We start from the raw sequence: 15,170 nt of genomic DNA on the forward strand, positions 1-15,170 counted from the left end.
AGTATATGAAGCCTACACATATCATTTTTTATTTCATGCTGTTAACAGTGATCTTTTATGCCTATAATAGTCTGTTATCAAAGACTGTCCTTGATCTTTATCCCTTCTACCCTGCTCTTTATGATCCTGTTCCTTATTCTCGAGGACAAAGAACTCTGTTCCCATCAGATCTTTGTTTGCTGAATTTACTCATACCATCTTAGAAAATCCCATTCTTTCCTTTACCTTGTATCCTTTTATTTAACGTATAATTGTGAAGCAATTGGATCCTGAGCTATTATTCTCCATTTGAAATAACAGAAATTCAATAGTAGCAAGTGGTGGAAAGTAAAACCTCACAGCTGGACAGGAAAATAACACCACACTTCAGGGAATCGTGACCTGGTTTAGCTTCAGCAAAGAGATTCAGTTTATCGGGTAGCAAGTTATATCAGGTTTTTACATTCTTTTAGAATTAGAAGGACAAAGATTGCAGGCAAGAAAACATTAAAAAAAAATATGATGATGAGGAAACAGAAGAAGAGGAAGAGTCTACTTTCACATTTCATTCCAGGGGTATTTTAGATGATGACTTCTCCATTTGTGGGATCATTGGTTGGCTGAGTGACTACGGCATTCAGTGGTTTGTGTGTTACTTGAAACAGTTTGAGACATGGAGCCAGTACAACAGCAGCAGGAACTGCAATACAAGTTTCAAAGTTAATACTCTCTGCTTTTTAGTGTCCGAATTTGGAGCCTGCAACTCTCATATGTAATTCAAGTGAAGTTACTCACATGAGTAAGGGCCAAAGGCTATGGCCCTTAAATTGATTAAATGGTGCTGGAATGGAGCGAAATTCTGTTCCCTATCTCATTGGCTGGGCACTGAACTACAGTATAGCCCAGGGGTCTGCAACCTTTAAGAAGTGGTGTGCCGAGTCTTCATTTACTCACTCTAATTTAAGGTTTCACGGGCCTGTAATACATTTTAACATTTTTAGAAGGCCTTTTTCTATATGTCTATAATATATAACTATTGTTGTATGAAAAGTAAATAAGGTTTTTAAAATGTTTAAGAAGCTTCATTTAAAATTACATTAAAATGCAGATCCTATCAGTTTAGTGTGATCCTTGCCCTTGCTTTTCCTTGCTGAGTTTTCCATGTCTGGCATGTATTTGGATATTTTAAGCTGCACACGGGCTTCTGAGCGATCAATTGTTAACCGGCTCTGAGAGGGACAGGGGACAGATTTCATGTGTGAAAATACCTGTTCACACAGGTATGTGGATCCAAATGTTGAAAGCATTGCAAACGCAATTTTCTTCAAACAGTTAAATTTCACTGGCAGGGACGTCCAGCAGGTCAGAATACAGGTCGCATGATCTTTCTTGGTAGCTTCAAGTGCACTGCGCAGAACTCCAAACTTTGATGCCCACAGTTCTGAGCTTTTTAACTGAATGAGCTGCATTTCGAAATCTTGAACACACATCCACTGAAATACAGAGAAATCCAAGTCACTTTCATTGAACTTTTCAGGTTTAATTAGAAAAGAAGGCATTAGGCCAAATCGCTGGAAATCTTGAAATCTGTCAGAAAATTCTGATTCCAGTTCTTGCATGTACATTCTAATCTCAATGTCAAATGCAGTGTGCTGTTCCACGTGGCGTGATAGTAATGTAAGCAGCAAATCAGGACTTTGAAATATCCCAGTACAGTGGTGCTGGAACAATTTTTAAGGTGGGGGTGCTGAGCTGCGCTCCCTCTTACCCCTGTTTGCACCCCTCTGTGCCCCAGGCTGGGGCCAGTGGGCCATAGCTGGGGGCAGCTGCAGAGCCCCGGGCTGGCGGCTGGGACCCCGGGCTGGCAGCAGAGCCCCCCAGACCAGTGGCCAGGACCTGGTGCCAGCAGCGGGCTGAGCAGGACTGGCGGATGGAACCCCAGCTGGCAGAGGTCTGGGGGCCGATACCCAGCAGCAGAGCCCCCGGGACTGGTGGCCACGACCTGGGCAGTGTGAGTGCCACTGAAAATCAGCTCGTGTGCCGCCTTTGGCCCGCATGCCATAGGTTGCCTACCCCTGTTATAGCCCCTATGAGTCTGTTAATCTAGATTATGAGCTGGAATGGGGGACACTGCACCTCTTTGCCCCCAGTAAGGGATTACTGGCCACTAGATCAAGCACATGAGAATCTAGTGATCTACCCCCTCCATGTTATCTCATCTGGAGCCAGCACAGAACCACAGGCTAGGCAGAGGCCTGTGCAGCAGCTACTCCACCACCCATACACCATGTCTAGTAAAGGGGCAATTATAAGGGCCTGGAATTTGCAAAAGAGTGAATTCTACCTTTAGGAAGTGTTTAGATAAATCCCCACATCCCTGGGAAAGTACAACCCTTGGCTAGTATTTTATAGTTATATAGCTGCTCTAGTTTTATGGAGCAAGTGACAAAACATTTTATGTGGTTTAGTGGGTAGGGCACAGTAGCACAAGTCCTTGGTTCTATATGTTCCTGGTTCCGCCACTGAATCACTATGTAACCTTGATAAGTCACTTCACCTCCTTGTACCTCAGTTTATCCATCTGGAAAATGGGGATAATATACATATCCAGCTTTGAAAATGAATTTGAGATCTATGGATGAAATGTGCTCAGTACTATTATTATTATTATTTATTAGTAGTAGCAATATTGCCTTTGGAGTTGTTGTTAAACAGTGTAAGCCTGTGGAAAACCTCTGCTTGCATTTAAAAAAAATGTCTCCACTTCTTAAATGTACATTATGATTAAGGCTAAGATTTTGTCATGGATATTTGTAGTAAAAGTCATGGGTAAGTCATGGGTAATAAAGAAACATTCACGGAAGCCCGTGACCTGTCCCTAACTTTTACTACAAACATCCATGATAAAATGGGAAGGGACTAGGCAGTTGCAGGGTGGCTGGGAGCTCCGGGGTCCCCACCACCCATGGGGGCTCAGAGCTCCAGGGTCCCCCTGCCCTCTCCCCAGTGGCTAGGAGCTGTGTGAATTCCCCTGCCACCTCCACAGTGGGGAGCTGCTGCGGTCCCTCTGCCCCACCGTGGTGGCTGGGGAGCCACGGGGATCCGCCTGCCCCCTTGCCCCACAGTGGCAGGGAGCTGCAGGGATCTCCCTGCTGCTGTGGCTGGCAGGGAGCTGCCGGGGTCCCCTTGTCCTCCACAGCAGCTGGAAGCTGAGGAGTACCCTCCTCTGCCCGTGGCAGCTGGAAGCTGCAGGGTACCCCCACCGCCCATATTGGCTGGGAGCTTGGGGGGCCGCTGCCGCGGCGGGGGTACCACACAGCTCCCTGCCACTGTAGGACCCTGTAGCTCCCAGCCACTGGGGCTGAATTCACAGTTATGGGAAGTCATGGATTCCGTGACTTCGACAACCTGCGTGACAAAATCGTAGCCTTAATTATGATTTCCAAAAGGATTTTTATTGTTGGTTTCAGAATTTTAAAGTGCACTTAAATACTAAATACTTATTAAAATATGTTCACTATGGTTCCCTTTTCATGATGGTCAATTTGAAATGGCTAGTTAGAAATACATGTAATTTTTTTTTTGCATTGATACAGCACTGATTAACTGACATTGAAATATCACAGCAATATAGTTATATAAAAATATAGTCTGACCTGTTCAGCTATGCATTCACTTACTTGCTCACCACAGCTCTCTGCGATCTTTTGCTACTACAGTATATTTCTCCTATGATTAAATTTATATCTTTGTTTCTGAGAGTACAGTCAGAGTCTACAGATTATTTTAACTTAGTTTTTCATTGTTAATTACTTTTCTTTCTGGGATCAGGTGCAGATTACCGTGTAATTAAAATGTTCTTTTGATATGCCATGGAGTGTAATACTCCTCTGAACATGATACCAAAGCAGTAGCTATGTTAAGACTGAGCCAGACTTTGTGTAAAATTTCTTTGTAGCATATATTAATGTGTGTTTAGAAGATTATGCTTTATTTATAACAGAGTTATTTAAAGTCATGTTTCATGCATTACTTTGGAATCCACATTAGAAGCAACTGCTGTCGTCCTGTATTAATAGTTGTTCATTATATGACCTCATTGCCGCAATACATTTTATTTAAAAAAAGAAAGTGACAGCTTTAAAAAATAAAAATAAAAAAAAGTGAAACACATTGCTGTGCTAAATTTTTGTTTTGCTCTTTACTAATTGTCAAAATAATTTTGCTTTCAAAATTCATTCATAAAAATGATATTAGAAGTATCTGATAGTTTTGTGTGAAATTAGTTTTAGGCAAGGTTAATAGGCAGGTATCCTCATCACAAATTATGTTAATAGTACTCTTGTTTCCAATCACAGGACTGAATGAGCCATGAATGTTAGGCCTGGGGCATATTGGAAAGGTGATATGACAGTAGCAGCCCTGCTACCTGTGTTGTATCTGTTCAGTGGATAAATAACAGACCTTAGTTTCTCAGGCTGTCAGTCAGCACCTTTTGCCAACACTACATTCACTTAAGCACAATGCTGCCACTTGTTTTTAAAATCCTCTGAAAGATGTTATTTGTAGTGGGAACTTTAACAGGAATTTACAGTGACACAGATACTGTCCCTTATCTTATGTCCCTTAAACTCAGTTCTCATCACTGGCTATTAGGCATTTCTCATGCATCATTAGGGCCACATCTCTGACAGTGACAAATTTCATGGGAGAGGATCTCTTCTGTGCCCTTTTGACTAATTTCAGAGTAACAGCCGTGTTAGTCTGTATTCGCAAAAAGAAAAGGAGTACCTGTGGCACCTTAGAGACTAACCAATTTATTTGAGCATAAGCTTTCGTGAGCTACGAAAGCTTATGCTCAAATAAATTGGTTAGTCTCTAAGGTGCCACAGGTACTCCTTTTCTTTTTAGTGACCCTATGGTTGCTTTACCTTATGTTGAGGGCCATCTCAACTCCTGTAGCAACCCAGAATCTGTATGATGAAAAGGCCATCTTTGTCTTTCTTCCCTTGGGCTGTGCCATCTGTACTGGACCCCTCAGGAGATGCAGCAGCTTCCCCCATAATCAAAGACCTTGTCTGAAGTAGAAAGGGTTTGTCAGTATTGATATACTCCACTCCCCTAGTGGAGATGCCACTGTACTGGGAAAAGATGCTTTTGCTGGTACAACTTATACCATTTCCCCAAACAAAATAAATTATACTAGCAAACGGACAAAACTTTTTCTGGAATAGCTATGTTGGTTAGGGGTGTGATTTCCCCCCCCCCCCCACATTCCTCACAGATACAGCAACGGCCACAAAACTTTTAAGTGTAGACCAGGCCTTACACTTCGAGAGCCCATATGCTTTCTCCCCATATCGTCCTGTTCTCAGACCCTTTGTCAGGCAGCCTTTCAGAAACTGCTCTAAAACCATGTGTCATCAGCCCCTTCTTGCTGCCTGAAATTGAAGTTCTTTAGAGTCTGTGACCCTTTTTGATGTTAAAGGTGTGACAAAATCCATTATAGTGTCAGGTTTCAGAGGAACAGCCGTGTTAATCTGTATTCGCAAAAAGAAAAGGAGTACTTGTGGCACCTTAGAGACTAACCAATTTATTTGAGCATGAGCTTTCGTGAGCTACAGCTCACTTCATCAGATGCATACCGTGGAAACTGCAGCAGACTTTATATATACACAGAGAATATGAAACAATACCTCCTCCCACCCCACTGTCCTGCTGGTAATAGCTTATCTAAAGTGATCAACAGGTGGGCCATTTCCAGCACAAATCCAGGTTTTCTCACCCTCCACCCCCCCACACAAATTCACTCTCCTGCTGGTGCTAGCCCATCCAAAGTGACAACTCTTTACATAATCAAGTCGGGCTATTTCCTGCACAAATCCAGGTTTTCTCACATCCCCCCCACCCCCATACACACACAAACTCACTCTCCTGCTGGTAATAGCTCATCCAAACTGACCACTCTCCAAGTTTAAATCCAAGTTAAACCAGAACATCTGGGGTGGGGGTAGGAAAAAACAAGAGGAAACAGGCTACCTTGCATAATGACTTAGCCACTCCCAGTCTCTATTTAAGCCTAAATTAATAGTATCCAATTTGCAAATGAATTCCAATTCAGCAGTTTCTCGCTGGAGTCTGGATTTGAAGTTTTTTTGTTTTAAGGTAGCGACCTTCATGTCTGTGATTGCGTGACCAGAGAGATTGAAGTGTTCTCCTACTGGTTTATGAATGTTATAATTCTTGACATCTGATTTGTGTCCATTTATTCTTTTATGTAGAGACTGTCCAGTTTGACCAATGTACATGGCAGAGGGGCATTGCTGGCACATGATGGCATATATCACATTGGTGGATGTGCAGGTGAACGAGCCTCTGATAGTGTGGCTGATGTTATTAGGCCCTGTGATGGTGTCCCCTGAATAGATATGTGGGCACAATTGGCAACGGGCTTTGTTGCAAGGATAAGTTCCTGGGTTAGTGGTTCTGTAGGTTCTGAAGGTCGCTATCTTAAAAATTGTAAATTTCATGATTTCAGATATTTAAATCTGAAATTTCAAGGTGGTGTAACTTCACGGGTCCTGACCCAAAAAGGAGTTGGGGGGGAGGGGGTGTTGCGGTACTTCTACCCTTATTTATGTGCTGCTGCCGGTGGGGGCGCTGCCCTCAGAGCTGAGCGTCTGGAGAGCGGTGGCTGCTGGCCGGGAGCCCAGCCCTGAAGGCAGAGTCACAGAAGTAAGGATGGCCTGGTATGGTATCGCCATCCTTACTTCTGCGCTGATGCCTTCAGAGCTGGATCCTTGGTCAGCAGCTGCCAGTCTCCTGCTGCCCAGCTCTGAAGTAAAGCAGCAGCACAGAAGTAAAGGTGTCATGGTCTGGTATTGCAACCCTTACTTCTGCGCTGCTGCTGGCGGGGCGCTGCCTCCAGAGCTGGGCACCTGGCCAACAGCCGCCGCTCTTTGGCCACCCAACTCTGAAGGCAGCGTAGAAGTAAGGGTAGCAATACTGTGACGCCCTGCAAATCCCTTTTGGGTCAGGACCCCCAATTTGAGAAACGCTGGTCTCCTCTGTGAAATCTGTATAGTATAAGGTAAAAACACAGAAAAGACCAGATTTCACAGTCCGTGATGTGTTTTTCAGGGCCGTAAATTTGGTAGGGCCCTCGTGCAGGGGTCGGCAACCTTCAGCACATGGCCCACCAGGGTAATTCACTGGTGAGCTGCGAGATATTTTGTTTACGTTGACTGTCTGCAGGCACGTCCCCCCGCAGCTCCCAGTGGCTGCAGTTTCCAGCCAGTCAGAGCTGTGGGAAATGGTGGCCAGCACGTCCCTGCGACCTGCGCTGCTTCCCACAGCTCTCATTGGCCGGGAATGGCGAACCGCGACCACTGGGAGCTGCGGGGGGCTGTGCCTGCGGATAGTCAACGTAAATAAAATGTCTCGCGGCCTGCCAGCAGATTACCCTGATGGGCCGCATGCTGAAGGTTGCTGACCCCTGCCCCAGTGATTAAGAAATTGTGTGTCTGCAGTGCCGGTTCATATTCACCTATACTGTAATGTAAATAAAACAACAGTTATCATAGCTTTGCATAGGATATGATTGTAATCAAAAACTCATCAGTGACTCAGCAGAAGCATCATGGGTCACATCTGCATAGTCATTGGCCTATTTCCTTTCTTCTGCCAGGCTACTGCTCCCCTCATATTACAGATAAAGTCATCTACACTTAACTGAAATTGCTGTTGCACAGTATATGTTTGCTTATTAATTATTATTTATTTGTATTGTGCTATTGCTGCAAGCCCCCAATCAGGATTTGGGCCCTGTTGTGTTTTGCACTGATACTGTCCCAGTCCGGATTTTGCAGTCTAGCTTAAGACAAGTTGCAGAAGGTGGGTGTGAAGAATAAAAAGGAGCAAGGGGGCGGGGGGGACAAGAGTAATGAAATATCAGTTGATTACATAGGTAGCTAGTGCACAGCTTGATAGGTTTCTGAAGGTACCAACTCTATTTTTTCAATATAAATACATTAAGGTACCCTCAAATGGTACACAATCAAATAATCAATGATTGGTTGATTTATTGTATGCACTTGCCATCTTTTTCATTAAGGGTGGCTCCGTTCTGGTTGAAAAATGGATATCCCCTTTCCTTTTGATAGCATATAAGGAAGCACAGAAGTAGAAAAAAGAAAAACGACTATTGAAAATAGCTAAAAAGGTAGCAAAAGCCACTCAATGCTGCTCTGTCATGCTAGTACCAGGGAACAGCATGCCTGGAGCTTATTGTTGGTCAGACCAACTTTAAACCTGCCATTGTGGTGGTATCCTTTGACAAGGGAGCAGGAGAGTGAAGTCACTGTGGGATAAAGTCAGTGTTGCACAGTCGGTTAGGTGGCCAGCTGTCAAAGGCTATAGTGCCTAGATCAGAGGTCTTTCAGGGGGCATATAAACTCATCTAGATATTTGCCTAGTTTTAGAACAGGCTACATAAAAAGCACCAGTGAAGTCAGTAAAAACTAAAATTTCATACATAAAATGACTTTATTATACTGTTCTGTATCCTATACACTGAAATGTACATACAATATTATATTCCAGTTGATTTATTTAATAATTATATGGTAAAAATTAGAAAGTGGCAATTTTTCAGTAATAATGTGCTGTGACATTGTATGTTTGTCTGATTTTTGTAAGCAAATAGTTTTTAAGTGACATAAAACTTGGGGTAGGCAAGATAAATCAGACTCCTGAAGGGAGTACAGCAGCCTGGAAAGGCTAAGAACCACTGGCCTAGATGATGTGTGAAGGGAATTAATTTAAAACTACAAAACAATGTATGTGTGTGCTTCCCGAATAGTCCCCTTGACACCAAATGAAATTACATCCATAAAGTACCTGTGTAAAGTAAGCCTTGGCTACTGGTTCTTCTATCACATCTAGTCTCTGTGGTCTCCCAACACCTAGGCAATCTTTAGTGTGTTTGACAGTTCCTTTCCTGTTTTTTGTTTAGTATCCCCCCTCCTCTCTCTCACACACACACACTAGTTCTCCATTTCCTTCTGTCTCAGCTACATAACTTCATTCTATATACAGGAGATGACACAGTAGTCAGGGCACTTGTGAATATTCAGCAGGAGCAATCTTGCCTGGGTTAGTCAGGTGATTATACAGTGTCTGTGTGTGAGAAGAAAGACATCCAGGTTTATGATTCAAGGCCGGATCAAATGGCACACAAATGAGAAATAAGGTCGGTTACAGGTGAAAAACCCTCCGTTCTGGAGGTTTCCATGTCCAGCCCTGGTATTTTGAAGAGAAAGGTCTTCCTCTCCTTTAGTCTATCAGTGCCTACAGCTACCAGCAGCAGTGTATGGAAATGTAGCATGGTTTCTGTGTACAAAAACGTCAGAACCCCCCCTCTCCCTAGACGTGCAGCTAACACTCCATCATCATTTTGAGGCCGGGTTTGCAAGTGCTCTCCCCTCCCCCAGCCCAAGGCTGGCAGGTTTTTCTGTGCCTGCTTCCCCGAGCTATTGACCAAAATCTCCCTCTGAAAACAACTATCAAAATCTGCCTCGCTGGTCACAGCGTGAGCCCGGGCTGCCTACAGCTCCCCTCCCCCCAAGTCACAGCCCCCGGCATCCCCTCCCCCTGGAGCTGCTCTCGGCAGGGCAACAAGCCCTCGGGCTGCTGCATTGAGCTCCCTCCTCCACCAGCCGCCGCCGCCATACTGCGGGGCAACCCAAACTTGTTACACACTGGCACCAACTGCTGCTGCTGCTGCCCCCTGTTGCAGGCGCCTCAGCAGCGGCACGCAGAGCAGGGGAAGGCGGCCCGGGAAGCGGAGCGCGAGCGGGGGAGTTGCAGCCTGGCAGGTAGGAGCTTTTGCCCGTGCACGTTGCACGCCGACGGCTGCCTGGCCGAGCTCTTTGGAGCGGCGCGGGGACGCGGAGCCGCCGCCGCCTGCGGGCTGAGTGAGTGGCATCTACGGTTCCAGGATTTGGGTTGCGGTCCGTGTCTGGGAGCGCCGGCCGGCTCAGGGGTGGATTGGCCGGAGGCCCGGGAGGAATTGTCTCGGCTTGCCGCGGCGGGGAGGGTGTTTGTGGGGGCAGCTGGCAGGGGAGGGGGGGGCAGAATCTGTGCGCAGGGCTAGGGGGATGGTAGGTGGCTGGGAAGTGGCGCTCCGGAGCGGGGGGCTGGGGAGGTGGGTGAGGGGAAGGGACCGCTTCTCTCGGGTGGGTTTGTTGCTTCACAGGTCGCCTTTTGCAACGCGGCTCCGGTTCTCCCAGGGCTAGGCTCGGCGTTTCCCCACTAAAGCCGCCGCCGCCGCGTCCCTCCCTGCTGTTGCCCAAGCAAGAGCTCGCGCTGCCAGCCGCCCCAGCCTGGCGGGGAAACGGAGGGGTGGGATAGTGGGGTGACACCCCCCCTTCGCCGCCGCCGTGCCTCGCGGGCGATGGGGGGTGCTTCGTTCGCGTTGCGTGTGAACACACACACCTGACCTGAGTGGGGAACCTGCGTGGACACGAGCCCCCCAGAAGCCTGGGGACAAACCACACCCGCTCTTTTCCGGTCCCTGTCTCATGTAAAGAGGCAGGTTTCTACTTGCGTTTCACGGTCACAAGGGGAGAGCTGTGAAAGTGCTGATCCTCCCTGGGGTTGCGCCCCCCCGCCAATCGGATTGTGCAGCAGTTTAAAGGAGCCAGGAGGGAGAGTCTGGGAGAGAAGTGAAGGGAAGGCCGAGGCGCTGCTGCTTTCTCCAGCAGTGACAAACTGAAGGAGGGAGCGCTGGAGAAAAATGAAATAGCGAGCTTTAAGCTCTGCTCAGACCCATTACAAAACTTCTGCCTTGGCGTGAGATGCTTTGGAAGAGACGCCTCCTGTCTCTCCTTGACAGCTTCATCCGTTTTTCCCCTTCCAGCCCTGTTTGCCCCCGCTGGCTGTTGTCCCCCTTGCTCCAGCCCTGCAGTCCAAATCTGGTTCTCTCTCTCACCAGCTCCACTCCAGCTGCCTAGCGAAAAGGCGAGGCTGCTCGTTTGGTTTAAGCTTGCACTGGGAGTCCTATCCTCAGGCAGTTTGGGTGGGGTAAAGCAATACGTTTTGTGGTGTTGTGTTTGTCTTCTGGTCACAACCTATTATTTGGTTTTGTTATTCCAAATAGAGAAGAGGACGCTGTTGGTCTGAGCTGCACCTGTTGTAGCAGATTGGCTGCACTGAGTTGAACCTCTTGGTGTGTTGCCAGGATCAACAAGTAAAGGATATTTGAGCTGGCTGCTTGTTTTTTGGTAAATACCAATCTGAGACATTTTCATTGAACAGGAAAGTGGCTTGTTTACCTCTAATCAAAAGGTGTAGATTGCTTGGCACTGAACTTGTGGTATCATGGTGCTTAAGTCAGGATTTCTGTTTAAAATCTCATTCTTACATGAAACAGAAATCAAGCCTGTATTTGATGCTTAATGTTTGGAAACTTGCTGCATATGTTTTCAAAGAACCACTGTGTATTCTTTTATTTCTCAGCTGTGGTAAGATTTTATATCAGCTTTTTGCAGAGGTGATGAGGTTACAAAAGATGCATGAAATGACATCAGAGTTTCTTGTCAATTCTTATTTGCCCTCAAGCTAATTATAAATGAAAATCTTCTGTGCTCTCAGTCTAAGGTATATGTTATTTGGTAATGTGTTCTGAGGTTTAGACACCAGGCAATCTCCAGTTTATAATTATTTTGCATAAAGATAATGCAGTGATCATAAATTTCAATGGTGCATACTTTGGCTTAGATGTAATGTATTGATATTAATATATAATGCATCCTGTGGGGGATGACTGTACCTGCCCTAGCATGCGGATGGATTATGTCAGTGGTTCTCAACCAGAGGTCTAGGGCCCACTGGGGGGCTGCGAGCAGGTTTCAGGGGGTCTGCCTGGCAGAGCCGACATTAGACTTGCTGGGGACCAGGGTAGAAAGCCGAAGCCCCATCGCCTGGGTCTTGGTGTTTTATTGCAATGTAGACATATCTTTAGTGTCCAGCAGAGCTGAAAAGCTCATTCTTTGTGAAAGGAGCCATTTTCCTTCCTGCCCAGCTAAAATAACTATCATGGCTTTAGTTGTTCTTAAAAAACAAAGCAACACAAAAACCACTCTTCTGAACTTACCTTTTGACTGTGTACAGGTTTCTGCAACCATATTTTGGATCAAATCCTTGACCACTCTGCAAAATCTGAGCAAACAAACTTTGCATAGGTTTGCCCTGGGAGACCCAGAATTCTCTGCTTCAGGCAGAGAAGCTTAATAGCCACTACTGAGGCCCTAGCTTATTCAGCACTTGTTTTTTGGTTTTTTTTTCCCACCAAGTGAGGCGTTCTGACCAGACAACGTGTAGTGGCAAATTTGATTACTCGCTTGCCTTCAAATCTTCCAATGCATTGCTGCAGTTACAGGAATCGGAGTACACTCCTCTGATACCTGTAGGCAGTTCAAAGTACCTCTCTGCAGATTTGTAATCTGCTAACTCCACAAAGTGGAACCCACTGTGTTTAGGGTCCTCCTTTGATGCAGGGGATGTGGTAGGGGCCCAGTTTTGCCCTTGGAGTGCTACAAGGGTTTTCTGCTGTTGCCATAGTTGGTTTGTTCTCAGTCAAGGCCCCCTCTACTAGGGACGTAAATATTTCATTCAAGGCCCTCTCTACTAGGGATGATTAAAATTACATTGTTTAACTGGTTAACCATTAACTGAGGTCGCTGTGGCGGGCCAGCGCTGGGAGGTAGGGGCTGGGGTCCTGGTGGGGCTGGGGTCCCGGTGGCACGGCCAGGGCTGGGGTCCTCCAGCTCGCCGCAGCTGGGGTTCCGCCGGCTGGCCAGCCCGCCAAAGCCTGCCTGCCCACCCAGCACGGATGGGCTGGGGTCCCACCTGCCCTGCGTGGATGGGGTCCTGCCTGCCCAGCTGGGGCTGCTCTGGCTGGCCCTGCGCGGCCGGCGTGCCACCAGGGTTAACGGTTAAGGTCCGGTTAATGGTAAGCCTAATTAACCTTTTACATCCCTACTCTCTACACTGCATTTACTAACCATGGCTCCAATTCTGCAACTGCATCCACACAGGTGGACCCCGTGCAGAATAACGCTGAAGTCAGTGGGTTTCATACAGGGGCAGGGATATGCGTGTTCAGACACAACTGCAAAATCAGGCCTTAAGTTTGCAATTTTCTAACAGGAAAAATGTTTACACAGTTCTCTAGGAAAGTGCTAACAAAATAGGTATTTCAGACAGATTATAAGAGGCAGTAACTAAATTTGCATGCCCAACCTCAGACACTTAGTACCTGTAAAAATTAGGCATGGAGGACCCACCATTCCAGCTGATGAGAGCTATGAATCCTGAGTGCCTCTGAAAACTTGGGTATTGGGTGAAGAGCTGGATGAAATTTTTCAGCTGAAACTTTTTTTCCACTGAAAAATGTGGATTTGGGTCATCTGAAACATTTTGAGAATTTGTGTCGACTTTGCCAAATTGTTTCAGTTTTAAAAAAACCAACGAAACAAAAAACCTACACATTTAGGAAAAAAAAAAAAAACCACAATGTTTTGTTCTGACAATTTCAAAATAAAATATTTTGATTTTTCAATTCAAGAAGACTGTTTTCAGATTTCCTTCAATATTATTTAAAATAATCAAAAAAGCTTCAAAACAAAACATTTAGTTTCCAGTCAAACAAAACATTTCATTTGATCCAATTTTAAGAACTGTTAGCAAACAGAAAAATCAGTTATTCACACAGGTCTAGTTAGGTGTCAAATTGGGCATTCAAAAGTTAACACAAAATCAGTGTTACTTTGGAAAATGGTGGCCTTGCTATAGAAAAAAACTAAATTGCTGAGTGGAACAGCAGAATGTAGTGTAAACTTCAAGACTCCACTATTCTTCTGATTTTATTTATTTATTTATTTTGATGAAGGGCCAGAAGTTGTGGAACGAGAGGCCTAACAGACCTAATAACCTAGATGTCCCTGAGCCCGGTCTCTAGCCTGAGCCAGAACGTCTACACTGCAATTTTATAGCCCCACAGCCTGAGGCCCACGAGCCTGTCAGCTGACATGGGCCAACTGCAAGTGTCTTCTTGCAGTGTAGACATATCCTAAGGATTCAAGGGAAGATTTGTGTGAAGACTTACTTTCATTTAACCAACGCTGTTGCTGCTTTCTGTTTCCTAGTAATAGATGGGTCACTTAAAAAAAAATGCTTAAGCAACTATTGTATTATACAGACATAATAATACGTTGCATGAGTACAACTGCCCTCTGCCAAAGGAGAATGGCTTTGAACTTTTTCTGGGGCTTTTTATGAGTCCTGCCATAAAGACTGCCTGAGAGTTACATGAATCCCCTGGATGCCCTGGCCCTGCCATTTCCATTTCCCTAAGGAGCCCTCCCCAGTTGCCATAGCACAGACTGTTTTACAGTGGCTGTCTCTGTGTGAATCCTGTGAGGGAGGACTGTGGAGGCATGGTGAGTAGGCTCCACCAGCTGTGTGGAGCCGCTTGGCCATGATGTGAGGTTGCAGCGGGCTGCATGTGCTCTCTTTGCTCTGCTCCTTTCAACTCTCTCACATACCACCTGCACAATACCTGTTTACTTGAACATTTGTTGTAGTAAGAATTTTTGTCTTACAAAGTAGAACATAGCTTGTATTTTGTTACAAATGTTAGTGAAAATAATGAGTTCTTTGAATTACATGCAGTGTTGAAATAGTCTATTTGTTTTAAAGCCAAGAGTTAATTACTGTAAGATCTAAGACTTGCCGTACATAGTCTGCAGAAAGTGCTGTGTAAATCAACAGATATGTATTGTCTCTAGGAAATACTTTAACCAAAGAGTCTTTTTCTTCTTTAGATCAATGTGAATGGTGCTGCTATAAGGGAATTACTCTGGAATATTATTTAAATTAGGGATATAAATATTGCTTAAAGTTAAGCGGTTACACAATTAAAATTATATCATTTAACCAGTTAATCATTAACCGAGGTCACTCCAGTGGGCCAGCAGCAGGGGCTGCGGGCCAGGGCTGTGGTCCTGCCTGCCCGCTGTGGATGGGATTGGGGCTGGAGCTGCTCCGGTACGGCTGTGGCTGGGGTCTCACCTGCCCATCATGGATGGGGTCCCGCCGGCCACCGGGGTTAACAGTTAAGGTCCAGTTAA

The 15,170-nt window shown here is 45.6% G+C and overlaps 1 protein-coding gene and 1 long non-coding RNA gene across 11 annotated transcripts in view; one reads left to right on the plus strand and one right to left on the minus strand.

Moving 5' to 3' along the window:
- Positions 1-382: 382 nt before the first annotated feature.
- LOC125636342 (uncharacterized) lies at positions 383-11,102 on the minus strand. Its single transcript, XR_007356559.2, has 3 exons — positions 10,474-11,102; positions 4,911-5,057; positions 383-1,472 (listed from the first exon to the last, which is right to left on the minus strand). It is a non-coding gene; the product is annotated as an uncharacterized LOC125636342 (long non-coding RNA).
- The window catches only part of SEMA4D (semaphorin 4D), a 144,268-nt gene continuing 138,574 nt past the window's right edge, over positions 9,477-15,170 (plus strand). For 5 of the 10 annotated variants that reach the window (XM_048849255.2, XM_048849248.2, XM_048849249.2 and 2 more), the window contains exon 1: positions 9,478-9,854. The gene's annotated coding sequence lies outside the window, so the exon portion shown is untranslated. Of the gene's footprint in view, positions 9,954-15,170 lie in introns of all 10 variants that reach the window. The other 5 variants (XM_048849253.2, XM_048849256.2, XM_048849254.2 and 2 more) reach the window with 3 other exon arrangements.

Source organism: Caretta caretta, chromosome 5 (genome assembly GCF_965140235.1).
Source record: "Caretta caretta isolate rCarCar2 chromosome 5, rCarCar1.hap1, whole genome shotgun sequence".
Taxonomy (NCBI): Eukaryota; Metazoa; Chordata; order Testudines; family Cheloniidae; genus Caretta; species Caretta caretta.